This window comes from Squalius cephalus (assembly GCF_949319135.1).
Source record: "Squalius cephalus genome assembly, chromosome: 2".
Classification (NCBI taxonomy): Eukaryota; Metazoa; Chordata; class Actinopteri; order Cypriniformes; family Leuciscidae; genus Squalius; species Squalius cephalus.
The window spans coordinates 5,022,453-5,038,123 of NC_137123.1; positions in this window are offsets into that span (position 1 = coordinate 5,022,453).

The window sequence follows — 15,671 nt, forward strand, 5'->3', positions numbered from 1 at the left end:
TCTCTTAAAGGTCCCATTCCATGGATTATTTTTATTATTTTATCATGTTTCCAGGGGTGCCCTTATAATGTTAGTATGTTTTTTAGATCAAAAATTGTTATAATTTAGAAGTAAAAGGCATATTTCCTAGCCTGATTTCATTCCCTGGTTTGAACACACTGTTTGAAGGGGCGTGTCTGCTGTGAGACTTCAATGTAAACGCCCTCTGCTGTGATTGGCTGAAATGCTTGCATATGAAATATCTGGCATTACATGTGGAACTATCTGGAAAACTTTTACTATTACAGCTATTATACGTTTTTACTATTACAGCTATCGGGATTAACGAATCGTGAGAAGTTTTTTAAGTATTTAGATCTATTCCCATCACATAGAAAATTGCAGTGATGATGAGCATTGAGCAGATGACAGCCTGTTGATCGCGTGAAAAAAGATCTTATCATTGCAACGCAGTTTCTGCACTCACTAATGATTTCACCAATGCAAACATGAGGCATATAAATACAGTAAGAGCTTCGTTGTGCAGTGTAACAGCGTCATTGATTTCATAACGAGTTTTGGAAAGTGTCCAGATAAACTCACGCTGTGTGTCACAGCTTGGCCGATTGGAAAGGGATTGTTCTTTGATCGCTTTCTGTATATTAATCACAGTTTAAGTAAGATTATTTTCATCCTACTAAGAGAAACGATGTGAAGTTGATCGCTACTTCCATATTAAATCACTACTTGTACTTACCGCTTGCTGGAATATAGTTGAAATTGCCCCCTTCGTCAGTATGAAACGCTGAGAGAAGCCTGCTTGATATTATCCCAGGTTAGAAAAACAGTCCGTGGTGAAATGGACAGAGCAAACTAACAACTTCGAATTAAACTTTTGCGGTATCCGATTATAGATAAACATCAACCGTCTGTTGACATTTCGCCATCAATACGCCTGTGTTCCTGTGGGTGGAGGTTAGTCTAAACACGGTTCTGGTGATGTCACTAAAGCAGGATGTAGAGGGGTGTAGTCCAATCCAGCCGTTTTTTGTAGTCAACTTCTGTTAAATAAAATATCTCGCTTGGCATTGAACTTTGAGCGTTATAATTTTACAGATATTATTTATACTCTAACAACAACATTACACACTAACTAAACTTTGAAACATGGAATCGCATGCAACGGGACCTTTAAAACTCACTGTTTCCTCACTCTCTTCTTTCTGCAACTCGTATGAATGTGTGTGTGTGTGTGTTTGTGTTAGATATTAGTTTTGTGTGTTAGAATAATCAATAAAGTCTTGTTTGTATTTTTAAAGAAGTGTTACTTGTGTTATGTGCTTACGGATTTAATGTCTTAAACTGCTGATCTAAGTTACCTTGCTAACTATAGTGTTTCATATTTATATTTATATCCGTTGCAGAGCTTATAGTTACAGCCAGTGCAAATGAACCTTGAACGAGTCATTTGCTCGGTTGTAATAAGTGATTCTTTCGAATTCCCTATAAATTAATTAATAATTCCTTAAATTGTCAGAATCACTCTATTAACGCTACATTGTTCAGATTGTTGCGAAAAATACATTGCATTGAAAATACATTGTATTGAATCACAAAATTAGAAAGAATTTATATTTTATTAAATAAAATTAATATCTTACAGCCTCTAAAGGTGATGATACACAGGGCAACTTTTTGAGCAATGTTGCTGGGCAATCTTGCCGGTCGATTGTTTCTTGGGCACTTTCCCATTGAAAATGGGCAATAAATTTCCATCTGGATAATTTAGATCGGTCGTGGGCCCTGTGTCTCATCTGGTTGCCCGTTGACGGCAACATTGCCCAGCAACATTGCTCAAAAAGTTAAATTAATTAATTGCCATTATACAAGTTGTTTATTTAGGCTTGGAGCTCAAATTGGTTATTGATCAATTTTAGATGCTCACCTGATAATGCTTGATGAGATTCTCAGGATTTTCTGAGAGGTAGACAATTATCCTAGTCTGTAAGACTGTACATTTTAATAGAAGTGCTAATAGTACAAGTTAGATGCTATATAAACACTACCGGTCAAAAGTTTTTGGGTGGTAAGATTTTTTAATGTTTTTAAAAGATGTCTCTTCTTCTCACCAAGGCTTAATTTATTTGACCCAAAATACAGCAAAAACTGTAATATTGTGAAACATTTTTACAATTTAAAAGTAAACTTTTCTATTTGAAAATATTTTAAATTCAGTTTATTTCTGTGTTGGCAAAGCTGTATTTTCAGCATCATTACTCCAGTCTTCAGTGTCATATGATCTTTCAGAAATCATTCTAATATGATGTATCGATGCTCAAGAAACATTTATTATTATGACCGCCGCTAGCGTAGCTAGCGAAAGCGGTCATATAGGGATTGTCAAAGTTTTTTTTTGTTTTTTTTCCCGTCACCTTACTGAATTTTTCGTCAACGATACCAGGGACACCGAAGCACCGGGGAACATGAAATTTGGTGGGCATGTAGCCCCACTAGACTTCTAAGGAAAAATTTCGTTTGGTCCCCGGGGGCCACTCCCCCCCCGCGCTGGGCCCCCCCAAACCCCAAAAAATGCAGTTTTTCCTAAATAACTACCTGAACCGTGGCACCGAGGATGAAGAAATTTTTATGGTATGTTGGTCTACTAGACTTTTACGGAAAAATTTTGTTTGGTCCCCGGGGGCCACTTCCCCCCCCGTGCTGGGGCCCCCGTAAATTTTTCGTCAACGATACCAGGGACACCGAAGCACCGGGGAACATGAAATTTGGTGGGCATGTAGCCCCACTAGACTTCTAAGGAAAAATTTCGTTTGGTCCCCGGGGGCCACTCCCCCCCCCGCGCTGGGCCCCCCCAAACCCCAAAAAATGCAGTTTTTCCTAAATAACTACCTGAACCGTGGCACCGAGGATGAAGAAATTTTTATGGTATGTTGGTCTACTAGACTTTTACGGAAAAATTTCGTTTGGTCCCCGGGGGCCACTTCCCCCCCCCCGCGCTGGGGCCCCCGTAAATTTTTCGTCAACGATACCAGGGACACCGAAGCACCGGGGAACATGAAATTTGGTGGGCATGTAGCCCCACTAGACTTCTAAGGAAAAATTTCGTTTGGTCCTCGGGGGCCACTCGCCCCCCGCGCTGGGACCCCCCAAACCCCAAAAAATGCAGTTTTTCCTAAATAACTACCTGAACTGTGGCACCGAGGATGAAGACATTTTTATGGTATGTTGGTCTACTAGACTTTTACGGAAAAATTTTGTTTGGTCCCCGGGGGCCACTTCCCCCCCCCGCGCTGGGGCCCCCGTAAATTTTTCGTCAACGATACCAGGGACACCGAAGCACCGGGGAACATGAAATTTGGTGGGCATGTAGCCCCACTAGACTTCTAAGGAAAAATTTCGTTTGGTCCCCGGGGGCCACTTCCCCCCCCGCGCTGGGGCCCCCGTAAATTTTTCGTCAACGATACCAGGGACACCGAAGCACCGGGGAACATGAAATTTGGTGGGCATGTAGCCCCACTAGACTTCTAAGGAAAAATTTCGTTTGGTCCCCGGGGGCCACTCCCCCCCCGCGCTGGGCCCCCCCCAAACCCAAAAAAATGCAGTTTTTCCTAAATAACTACCTGAACCGTGGCACCGAGGATGAAGACATTTTTATGGTATGTTGGTCTACTAGACTTTTACGGAAAAATTTCGTTTGGTCCCCGGGGGCCACTTCCCCCCCCGCGCTGGGGCCCCCGTAAATTTTTCGTCAACGATACCAGGGACACCGAAGCACCGGGGAACATGAAATTTAGTGGGCATGTAGCCCCACTAGACTTCTAAGGAAAAATTTCGTTTGGTCCCCGGGGGCCACTCCCCCCCTGCGCTGGGCCCCCCCAAACCCCAAAAAATGCAGTTTTTCCTAAATAACTACCTGAACCGTGGCACCGAGGATGAAGAAATTTTTATGGTATGTTGGTCTACTAGACTTTTACGGAAAAATTTCGTTTGGTCCCCGGGGGCCACTTCCCCCCCTGCGCTGGGGCCCCCGTAAATTTTTCGTCAACGATACCAGGGACACCGAAACACCGGGGAACATGAAATTTGGTGGGCATGTAGCCCCACTAGACTTCTACGGAAAAATTTCGTTTGGTCCCCGGGGGCCACCCCCCCCCCCCCCCAAACCCCAAAAAATGCAGTTTTTCCTAAATAACTACCTGAACCGTGGCACCGAGGATGAAGAAATTTTTATGGTATGTTGCTCTTAAGGGCCCACATCAACCTAGCCCATAATCACTCATTTGTGATTTGCGCCCCTCACATAAAAAATGAAAATGCAATATTATTCTGCTTTTATCGCCCCTATCTTCAGTGGAGATGTTCAGAACTGCACCATATTTCATGTGTATGATTAACTTGACATCCTCTGGGGGTATCCTCTGCTAAGTTTTGTAGAATTTCATCCATGGGGGGGGTATAAAATAAATTAATTTATGTGCACATTTAGTGACTGTACACTCATCGGCCTGTAGATGGTGCTGTTGAGCGAAGGGTTGCTGGTTTAGGATGATACTGTCACACACACACATGCAGGAATACAAACAAACGCAAGCATGCACACACACTGACATCCACACGCACAGACACACACCCATACACACACATACAAATCCACATGCACAGACACACACAGACACAAACACACACGCGCACACATGTACGCACACATACATACACGCACAGACACACACACACACACACACACACAGACACAAACATACACAAACACACACACATACACACACACACACACACACACACAGACAGACATGCACATACTATTACTTTTTTTAGGTATATACATAAACACACAATACAGCCAAATTACTCCACGTCATTTATTTTTGTGGAAAGCCAGTGCAGGCCTGAGCAGCGGTCATATTTTGTACCGCGATGCGGTACATCTAGTTATTATCAATGTTGAAAACAGTTGTGTACAATTTTTTTTCAGGATATGACAAATAGAAAGTTCCAAAGAACAGCATTTATCTGAAATATAAAGATTTTGCAACATTATAAATGTCTATACTGTCACGTTTGATCAATATAATGCATAGGCTACTTGCTGAATAAAAGTATTAATTTATTATGACCGCCGCTAGCGTAGCTAGCGAAAGCGGTCATATAGGGATTGTCAAAGGTTTTTTTTTTTTTTTTTTTTCGTCACCTTACTGAATTTTTCGTCAACGATACCAGGGACACCGAAGCACCGGGGAACATGAAATTTGGTGGGCATGTAGCCCCACTAGACTTCTAAGGAAAAATTTCGTTTGGTCCCCGGGGGCCACTCCCCCCCCGCGCTGGGCCCCCCCAAACCCCAAAAAATGCAGTTTTTCCTAAATAACTACCTGAACCGTGGCACCGAGGATGAAGAAATTTTTATGGTATGTTGGTCTACTAGACTTTTACGGAAAAATTTCGTTTGGTCCCCGGGGGCCACTTCCCCCCCCCGCGCTGGGGCCCCCTTAAATTTTTCGTCAACGATACCAGGGACACCGAAACACCGGGGAACATGAAATTTGGTGGGCATGTAGCCCCACTAGACTTCTAAGGAAAAATTTCGTTTGGTCCCCGGGGGCCACTCCCCCCCCGCGCTGGGCCCCCCCAAACCCAAAAAAATGCAGTTTTTCCTAAATAACTACCTGAACCGTGGCACAGAGGATGAAGAAATTTTTATGGTATGTTGGTCTACTAGACTTTTACGGAAAAATTTCGTTTGGTCCCCGGGGGCCACTTCCCCCCCCGCGCTGGGGCCCCCGTAAATTTTTCGTCAACGATACCAGGGACACCGAAGCACCGGGGAACATGAAATTTGGTGGGCATGTAGCCCCACTAGACTTCTACGGAAAAATTTCGTTTGGTCCCCGGGGGCCACTCCCCCCCCGCGCTGGGCCCCCCCAAACCCAAAAAAATGCAGTTTTTCCTAAATAACTACCTGAACCGTGGCACCGAGGATGAAGAAATTTTTATGGTATGTTGGTCTACTAGACTTTTACGGAAAAATTTCGTTTGGTCCCCGGAGGCCACTTCCCCCCCCGCGCTGGGGCCCCCGTAAATTTTTCGTCAACGATACCAGGGACACCGAAACACCGGGGAACATGAAATTTGGTGGGCATGTAGCCCCACTAGACTTCTACGGAAAAATTTCGTTTGGTCCCCGGGGGCCACTCCCCCCCCCGCGCTGGGCCCCCCTTAACCCAAAAAAATGCAGTTTTTCCTAAATAACTACCTGAACCGTGGCACCGAGGATGAAGAAATTTTTATGGTATGTTGGTCTACTAGACTTTTACGGAAAAATTTCGTTTGGTCCCCGGGGGCCACTCCCCCCCCCCCCGCGCTGGGGCCCCCGTAAATTTTTCGTCAACGATACCAGGGACACCGAAGCACCGGGGAACATGAAATTTGGTGGGCATGTAGCCCCACTAGACTTCTACGAAAAAATTTCGTTTGGTCCCCGGGGGCCACTCCCCCCCCGCGCTGGGCCCCCCCAAAACCAAAAAAATGCAGTTTTTCCTAAATAACTACCTGAACCGTGGCACCGAGGATGAAGAAATTTTTATGGTATGTTGGTCTACTAGACTTTTACGGAAAAATTTCGTTTGGTCCCCGGGGGCCACTCCCCCCCCCCGCGCTGGGGCCCCCGTAAATTTTTCGTCAACGATACCAGGGACACCGAAGCACCGGGGAACATGAAATTTGGTGGGCATGTAGCCCCACTAGACTTACGGAAAAATTTCGTTTGGTCCCCGGGGGCCACTCCCCCCCCCCCCCCCGCGCTGGGCCCCCCCAAACCCAAAAAAATGAAGAAATTTTTATGGTATGTTGCTCTTAAGGGCCCACATCAACCTAGCCCATAATCACTCATTTGTGATTTGCGCCCCTCCCATAAAAAATGAAAATGCAATATTATTCTGCTTTAATCGCCCCTATCTTCAGTGGAGATGTTCAGAACTGCACCATATTTCATGTGTATGATTAACTTGACATCCTCTGGGGGTATCCTCTGCTAAGTTTTGTAGAATTTCATCCATGGGGGGGTATAAAATAAATTCATTTATGTGCACATTTAGTGACTGTACACTCATCGGCCTGTAGATGGTGCTGTTGAGCGAAGGGTTGCTGGTTTAGGATGATACTGTCACACACACACATGCAGGAATACAAACAAACGCAAGCATGCACACACACTGACATCCACACGCACAGACACACACCCATACACACACATACAAATCCACATGCACAGACACACACACACAAACACACACGCGCACACATGTACGCACACATACATACACGCACAGACACACACACACACACACAGACACACACATACACAAACACACACACATACACACACACACACACAGACAGACATGCACATACTATTACTTTTTTTAGGTATATACATAAACACGCAATACAGCCAAATTACTCCACGTCATTTATTTTTGTGGAAAGCCAGTGCAGGCCTGAGCGGCGGTCATATTTTGTACCGCGATGCGGTACATCTAGTTTTATTTCTTTCAAAAAAAAAAAAAAAAAAAATAAAAATCTAACTGACCCCAAACTTTTAAATTGCATCTTAAAATATATTCAAATAGAAAACAGTTACTTTAAATTGTAAAACAAATTCACAATATTACAGTTTTTGCTGTATTTTGGATCAAATAAATGAAGCCTTGGTGAACAGATGGGACTTCTTTTATAAACATAAATGTTTGTGTGTGTGTGTGTGTGTGTGTGTGTGTGTATAATTATTATTTTGTCTGTTGATCAAAAATCTATCTAAAAAAAAAAAAAATAATAATAATTAAATGTTACAGATTAGTCCATTATTAAATGCCTATAAATATAAAAATATGAGTCTTAAATAATATTGATTAATAATAAAAAAAAATAATAATAAAAAAAATAAAATAAAAATAATATATATATATATATATATATATATATATATATATATATATATCACAGGGCTCAATGGCGGATTCTGCGACACGAGGGTTGGCTTCGTTTGCGTCTGTGTTTAAACGATCTCGTTTTAAACCTGAGATATATAACACTGTTGACGGCAAAGTTATTGTTGAAGATGAACTTCTTAATTTTCTTGCTGTTAAAATTAAAACCCTAAGCCAGGATGAAATTGTCCTGTTGGCCGCAAAAACATTTGATTCTGATTGGATTGAGGCCTCAAAGAAGGTACTGTTTGAACTATGTCCTACAACTCAACGGAATGTTGCTCATAAAGGGCCACAGAAAGATGTTAATAACATAAAAAGCTGTCTTAAAGTGATGAACGAATGCGGCGAAGATATCCCCAGATTTGTTTCTCACTATTTGGATGAGTTGCCGCCAGTGTCTTTTGAGAGTATTGACGTTTCAAGTTTGCTTGGAAGAATGGAGCAGCTGAGTGCTGAGCTTTGCTCTATGAAACACGCGATGCAACTACATGTTAATGTGGGTGAAGATCTACGAGCTATTTCGGTGGATATTAATCGAAGAGTGTGCGCTCTAGAGCAATCAACGGATTCGGAGGTGGCGGCAGCTGCGGTCGGAGCTACACAGATTGAGGGTACGGAACTCAGGGCCGCATCGGCGGAAACTTTGGAGACGGGCATTGGCGAGGGAGCTGCTGTGGAGAGGTCCTTATCCTTGAATGTTCAGAGAGTGGAAAGTGCTGTGACGATGGGATTACAACAGACAACAGGATTAACATCTTCCTCGGATTCTCCGAAGTGGAGTCGTGTGGTGAAAAAGGGTCGTCGGCAAGGTGCTGAGAATTCTGCTGTCATGAAAACAAGATTGCCTCCTTTTATTCTCAGGCACAAGAAGAAGTCAGGTAATGTCATGTCTGTTGTTGGTACTGGAGATGTGGGCAAAATCAGAATGGTGAAGACTAGGGTTGCAAAGGGGCGGAAAATTTCCGGTAAATTTCCGGAAAGTTTCCAGTAAATTTCCATGGGAAGTTAAGCTGGGGAATTTTGGAAATATTCATTACCATGGCAACCGCTTGCGTGTCCACTCTGAAAGTAATTGTACACATAAGAGACGGATAGATACATTATTTAAGGTTATTTCTATTCGTTAGAATATTGATATATGAACTTGTTGTCAAGTAAGCCCCGTTGCGAGCATGTGCGTCTCTCTAAACTTTCAGTGTGCTGCACTGCTCTAGTTGACTTCTGCGCCTTCCCCCCCGAAAATATCACGTTCATTTTGAAAACGTAATTCCTTTTGTGGATCCTCTTGGTCATTCTTCATGTTTCTTTGACAAATATCAGTGTCTCAGTCTCACGCACGCTGCACGTGAGTTAACCACGCCTACTTATTTACATGTGGCGGTATACACAGAATAAAACAATCTGTTACGGTTGACATTTTCTTCCGCGGTAACGATATATACCGTCATACTGCCCAGCCCTACTTATGTGGTAAATAAAGTTATGCTAGCTTACTTAGCATCTAACTTATCAGCTTGCTATCTACTAGATGAATACATTTTTTATGTGATATTTGCAATTTAAACATTTAATAAATATATTTCCCCATAATATCATCAAAACTTACTTCACTTTGTTTAGTCCACAGGCTCAAATGTGTGCCTTCAATAGTCTTGTGCTTTGGGCTTCTGTACATGATGTGATGGAGGCATGCACAGTGCCAGTAGGGGGTGTGGTCTCAGTAAGCAGTGGCTATGTGCATGTGATTGAGGAATGGCATGGAAATTCAAGTGTATTTGAATGGCATCTGTTTGTTTTAGTCAAGATTATGCTAAAATATACTTTCCTCAACTATATTTAAGTTCCCAATAAGAGCCAACCTTCAACTTTGAAAATTCCTAGTTTATTCCCGTTTATTCCCATAAATTCCTGTTAATTCCCTTAAATTCCCATTAATTCCCATGGAAAATTTCCATCTTTGAAAATTCCCGGAATTTTGCAACCCTAGTGAAGACCAAACTGGTGAGTGTTTTTGCCTCCAAGTTTACACCTGACTTAGATGCCTTGACTTTGTCTGAGTATTTGAAAGAAAAACTTGGTCGTGATGTTGCTTGTCAGAAGATTGAAACTATGCAAAGCAGATACAGTTCATTTAAAGTATCTGCTGAATGTAATGAAGTTAGTGAAATGTATGACCCGCAGCTCTGGCCTGAAGGGGCTTTTGTTAGACGTTATTATGAGCCGCGTAGAGTGGGTGCCACTGGGTCTAATTCTGCACCAGTCGATGGGGAAAGTGTGTGCCTTCGGGTAGAATAAACAACGCCTGGTACCAGCATGGACATTCGGGTTGTGTCATACAACTGTCGTGGTCTGCATGTGGGCCAGAGGGATGGGGATAAAGCTCGCCGTATGGTTGTGGACAGCCTTTTGGAGAACTGTGACATTTTATGCTTGCAAGAGACTTTTTTAGCAGTGCAGGATTTGGATAAATTGAATTCTCTTAATGATAATTTCAATGGTGCTGGTGAATCCACAACAGATCTTGGTATGGGTTTAATTAAAGGTAGGATATCTGGTGGTGTAGCCATACTGTGGAAAAAAACCCTAGACTCATTGGTAAAGGTGGTTAGATTGGATGTTAATTGGTGTATTGCAATACAGATTACTTATCAAGATAAGAAATGTATCATTCTAAATGTGTATACACCTTACGAATGCCATCAGAATGAAGATGAATATTTAAATAGATTAGCTTTTATTGGTTCTTTTATTGAAAGTTCTATTATTTCCAGTGTGTACGTCATTGGTGACATGAATGCGGACATTTCGGACAGAAAATCATTATTTTCTAGTCATATTGTTCAATTATGTCAAGATAACAACCTCATTTTATCAAGTGAAGTGTGTTTACCTGTGGATAGCTATACCTATGTTAGTGAGGCTTGGAACACTACATCATGGTTGGACCATTGCATTAGTACAGCAGATGCACATGACTCGCTGAGGGATATGAGTATTTTATATGACACCGTAACAACTGATCATATACCTGTGTCTGTTGTGATAAATGTTGATCACTTTATAGCGATGTCTAATAATGAAAGTAATATCAATGCAGTAAAAATGGATTGGTCAGCACTTACTAAGGAGGACCTTTTAGCCTATTATGTAAGTACAGACACATGCTTGAGTAATATTCATTTACCAAGGGATGCAATAATGTGTAGTGATGTTAACTGTAAAGATGTAAATCATCAGAAGGAAATCTGCTCAATGTATAATGATATAGTTAATGTCTTACATGGTTGTAGCAAGCCATTTTTTAAATCAAAGGGTATAATTAATAAGGCTAGGCCTGGATGGAGTAAATATGTAGCTAAATATCAAGCCGAAGCCCAGAAAGCATATAAATTATGGGTGACGGCAGGTAGACCCAGGCATGGGCCAGAGCTTCAGTATAAGAAGTCTACAAATGCAAGATATAAGTATGCTATTCGTTTTATTTGCAAAAATGAGCAAATTTTAAGGGCTGATTCTATGGCTATGAAGCTCCTAAATTATAATATCACTGACTTTTGGAAAGAAGTCAGAACTCTCAATAGTTGCAGAGTGTCTCTTCCTTGTACTTTGAATGGAGTTTCTGGGGCAGAGAATATTGCGGAATTATGGAGACAACATTATTGTAGTCTTTTTAATTGTATCCAAAATGATTATAATGGGGGCGATCACCAAGTTAATGATCCAATAGTGATTATGTCACATGAGGTAGATCAAGCTATAAGCAAATTACCTCAAAATAAAGCTAGTGGCTTAGATAATATTTCTGCTGAACATCTTAAATATGGAAGTAAGAGGATAGCCCCTCTATTAGCTGTTTGTCTTACTTGATTTTTGATTCACAATGTGTTACCAGATTCAATGTTGTCTGTTTTATTAGTACCAGTTATTAAAAACAAAGCTGGAATGGTGGGTAACTTAGATAATTATAGACCTGTAGCTTTAGCTAGTATTTTGTCTAAAGTCTTGGAAAAAATCTTGTTGGATAGGTTAAATGAGTTTATTAATTCTACAGACAATCAGTTTGGATTTAAGGCTGAACATGGTACTGATCTTTGCATCTATGCACTAAAGGAAATTGTAAATAAGTATAGAGATAAAAATTCATCAGTTTTTATGTGTTTCATTGATGCATCTAAAGCTTTTGATCGGGTTAACCATGATAAGCTGTTTTTTAAATTGAGACAAAGAGGGGTACCAGAATACATTGTGAGAATCTTGGCCTATTGGTATGCCCACCAGTTGATGCGAGTTAAATGGGGCAATAAGGTCTCTGCCCCTTTTGGGGTCAGTAACGGGGTGAGACAAGGAGGGATTTTGTCCCCAATTTTGTTTAATCTTTACATGGATGAGCTGTCTGAATGTTTGAATTTTTGTAAAACTGGATGTATGAGTGGGAATACTTTAGTGAATCATATTATGTATGCGGATGATCTTGTGGTGTTTAGTCCTAGCAGTGCTGGTCTTCAACAGCTTTTAAATGTGTGTTCTGATTATGGTCTTGAACATGATATTGTATATAATCCTGATAAGAGTATGGTTATGGTTTGCAGAACTAAGGAGGATAAAAGTATAAATTTTCCAGTTTTTAAGTTGTCTAACAAGAGTCTCACTGTGTGTGAGAAAGTAAAATACCTTGGACATATTATTACTGAGCACATGACAGATGATGAGGACATTGAGAGGCAGCGCCGCATGATATATATGCGGGCAAATATACTGTTGCGTAAGTTTAGTTTCTGTTCAGATGAGGTGAAGGTGTCACTTTTTAAAGCATACTATACAACATTATATACTGCTCATTTGTGGTGTAACTACAGAACCTCTAGTTTACAGAAGCTGCAAGTAGCTTATAATGACGCAATGAGAATCTTACTAAGGAGACCTAGATGGCATAGTGCAAGTGAAATGTTTGTGAGTGTAAGAGTAATCACTTTTAAAGCATTGTTACGTAATCTTATGTATAGATTTATCTGCCGGCTTAATGCTTCTAAAAACGAAATTATTGTGTGTTTATTAAATATAAGGGTTAGTACTACACGATATCAGTCAAAGCTGTGGAGACACTGGTACTGGTGTATTATGTGACTCTAGATGTTTGTGATGGATTGTATGGGTTGTATATGTTGACTGTCTTGTTGTTGTTGTTTTTTTTTTGGTTTTTGTTTGTTTTGTTTTTAATATTGGACTTTGAGTCTGTAATAAAGGGTTGATTGATTGATTGATTGATTGATATATATATATGTATGTATATGTGTGTATTAATGAAGACTTTTGTCCAGAGGTTTTGAACGAATCTCATTGAAAACATTTTAACAGTCACTACTGGAATAGCCTAACAGTGTAATAGATCTAAAATCTTTATTTGAAGCTTAACTTTTGCATTTAGCCTACTTATTTTGATAATAATTTCGAAGGTTTAATAGACAGTCGTCGTTGTCATTTAGGAATAATATTGTGCTTGAATCAAGATCGCCATTTTTTTAATGATAAATCGTGCACTCATATGGAGCTGTAGCCAATGTGTTTTCGAATTTAATATTTGTACGTTAAAGGTATAGCAGAGGATTTTTTACTTCCGGGTGGAATACCTATACTATTGGTCCTCCTAATTGTCAATCATTCTGGTGAATCAATCAAACTTTTCAAAAAGTGGAGAGGGCGGGTCTTATCTAAAATTCGGAAAGATCCTCCGCTATACCTTTAACGTTACCAAAAGTAACCCGCGCCCAAGGCCTGGCCTCCCCCATTTCCCGTGATAAAGAATATGGGAATATGTAAATATGCAAAGAACAACTTATATGCATATATAATAAATGACAACTACATTTACTTAAAAAAATACTCAAGTATAAGCTACGTGACAACTCGTTAATGTAAGGTACGAATTTCTCCGTGCGGGAGAGCGAGCCTCCCAATAGCGCCGTCTGAATTGTCCTCTTAATGCAAACGTGCCAATGCGATGCATGGTCATATCCCACGAAATAAACAATAAATACTCTGACTACTATAAACACTTAACCTTACATTCGATGGAAGCCCACTCGCTTAATAACTCAAATAAAATATACCCTATACAGTATATGTTTTTGAATACTCGAGCACAGTCACTCATTAGTCTACAAACGTTTTCATACGTATTCGTAAGTAACACGTTTCTAATTGTTCTAAATCTTCACCCACTAACACAATAAACAAGTGTTTATTAATGTTAAAACATCAAAATCTAATATTTTATTAAGTTTATAGAAAGTTAAGCTTACCTTTTCACCATCTTCACATGTGCTTCACAAAATGGCTCCAATTTTTGGCTGGAAAGGTGTCACGGGGTGACTAGAGGCAAGCGGAACCTTTGTTTTGGAGGATGTTTCCCTGCCGGAGCAGTACCGGTGCGATACCTGGCCAGTTCCGGTTGTCCCAGACGAGGAAATGAGTGTCAGGTGCGCGATGAGAGGGTGGCGATCGGCGATTGGGACATGTATCTGAGATGCGGATTATAAAAAGACACTTTGGGGTGAAGGAAGTGTTGAGGTACACAGCATACCTGTCAAGTTTTGGATTTGAAAATAAGGGAAATTTTCCGGCGCCCACCGCGAGCAGTCCCACCACCCCAACCAAGCTCCAGTATCCCTTACATTTTAAGACAGGTGTACAAGAAAGCTAAAATCACCACTTGTCAACCACTTATAAACTACAATTGGCTTTATGCAGAGCTGCACTACTTCCTGAACTTCAGCCAGCTCCTTTGTTTCCTGTCTGCCATTGGACAAACTGATTAATCCAGGTGTGTCTGATTATTGTTGTTGTGACCAGAGCCATAGAGAGAAAGAGTTGCGACACTCTTTGATGTCGCCGCTATGGCTGTCACGTGGTTCATGTAAGCCCCAATAGTTCCAAAACATACGCTGGCTGTCATGTTCTTCTATGGGACAGACAGCAGCGATTGCATTATTGAACGGTAAATATAAAATAAAACACACCCCAAGTACTTTTTCAGCTGTTATTGCATTTTGTTAATGTCAGTTTTGCATTTGGAGACAAGTTTTAGGCTATATTTTTGGAGGGAAAAGCTTAGTGTTCATGTTCGCATGGTAGTAGCACTGGCTTTAGCGGCTCTAACTTAACTATTCCATATCATTCATCTGATGATGGACGTCTCATGATATTTATTTTAGCACAACTGGGCTGTATTAGGCTATTGATTCACGTGATTTTGCTTATAAATTTTGATTCAGCCATTAGCCTACCTTCGTGATCACGCAAAGAGGTCTGCCGTGGCGGTCCGTTCAGAGTTCGCTTAAGCTAGCTCACTTCTTCTGATGAAAGTGGCCACCCCAGGACCACAACGTGAAACATTATCATGTTAAGACTAAGAATATTATTTTAATATTAAGCCATACACATTATCAAAACTAAAACAGATTAAAAACGAATTTAAGCATTGCTGATACAAATGAAGGTTTTCAAATAAACTATTTTTATTAAACAATGACAGACAACAAAAATGTGTGCTTGTGTGAACAAGAAAAGCAAAAATCAGGGGCAGGTGATCCATGAAACAGACAGGACTGGTGATGGCCATAACAATCCTAGAGGTCCAGCATTGTTCTCACAAGCCGCTTCACTCAAGACAAT